This window comes from Chrysochloris asiatica, unplaced genomic scaffold (assembly GCF_000296735.1).
Source record: "Chrysochloris asiatica unplaced genomic scaffold, ChrAsi1.0 scaffold00116, whole genome shotgun sequence".
NCBI lineage: Eukaryota > Metazoa > Chordata > Mammalia > Afrosoricida > Chrysochloridae > Chrysochloris > Chrysochloris asiatica.
The window spans coordinates 9,491,877-9,493,518 of NW_006408634.1; positions in this window are offsets into that span (position 1 = coordinate 9,491,877).

Sequence of the window (1,642 nt, forward strand, 5' to 3'; positions counted from 1 at the left end):
GAGGTTTTCTGCTCCCGTAAAGATTTACAGCCTCAGAAACCCTATACAGGGTCACTATGAGTCGGAACCAACTCCAAGGCACATAACAAAAACAAATCTTTATGGAGTTCTGGTGTGACACTTAACCACATGGTCAAAGGTTCAAACCCACCAGTTTTTCCACAGAAACCCTATATAAGCTCACTATGAATCAGAACCCATTCGATGGCACTAAATAACAATTGCTTTGTAATCCACTTTATTCCAGATCCTGGAGATATAATGATCAAAATGGACACCTCCTTGCTCTTAGTGCAGTCACAGCCCAGTGGAAACTGGAGCATCGACAAAACAATGCTACACATATAATATAGCGTAGTGGTTACAAATTGGGCCATGAACCTTAAGGTCAGTAGTTCGAAACTACCAGCCACTCCGCAGGAGAACGATGAGGCTTTCTGCTCCCTTAAAGACTTACAGCCTCGGAAACCCTGTATAGGGTCACTATGGGTCGGAACCAACTCAACAGCACTTAACAACAACAAAAACACACATATAAAGAAACAGAGATTTTGAGAATTTCTGTCACCCTTTCTCCTTCCTCCCCACCCTTGTTAGCCAATAATCATTTTGGTGGCACTCGTAGGATAAACACTGGACTGCGGATCAAACATACAGGCTGTTCCTTGGGAGAAAGGTGGTCTTTCTGCTCCTGTAAAAATTTATAGCCTCAGAAACCCTATATAGGTCACTATGAGTAAAGTCCTGGTGTGGTGCTATAGGGTAATCACTGAACTGCTAACCACAAGGTTGATGGTTCAAACCCATGAGCTGTTCCTTGCAAACCTTGTACAGGGTTGCTATGAGTCAGAATCAACTTGACGACACTTAACAAGTTTTGGTGAAGCACTGTAGGATAGGTAAGCACTGAACTGTTAATTGCAAAGTCAGGAATTCAAACCCAGTAGCCACTCCTCAGAAACCCTATACAGTGTTGCTATGAGTTGGAACTGACTTGATAGCATTTAGCAACAACAACATATATTTGCTTAAAGAGCCCTGGTGTTGATATGTATTGGGCTGCTAATCACAATGTCAATGATTGGTTCAAAACCACCAGCCATTCCTAGGGAAAAAGATGAGGCTATTTGCTCCCATCCACCACTCCTCTGTCAGTTTGTCATACTGTGATGGCTTGAGTGTTACTGTGATGCTAGAAGATATGCCTCCAGTATTTTAAATACCAGCAGGGTCACCCACGGTAGACAGGTTTCAGCTAAGCTTCCGGACTAAAATAGGAAAAAGGCAAGGGAGACTACTTCTGAATGTTTACCCACTGAAAACCTTAAGAATAGCAGTGTAACCCTGTCAAATAACACCAGAATATTTCATATTGAAACATGACAAATAGCACCAAAACATTGTCAGAGATAGTACCAGAAGATGAGCCCCTCTTTGCACATTTTGTTATCCCATCGGAATTTAGAGACCAGTCACCTCAAGAACAGATTTGATACAGTAGACATTAATGCCCAAATACCAGAAAAGTCATGGGATAACATCAAGAACATTATTCAGGAAGAAAGCAAAAGATTATTAAGAAGACAAGAAAGAAGGGAAAGATCAAAATTGTCAGAAGAGACTCTGAAACTTGTTCTCCAGT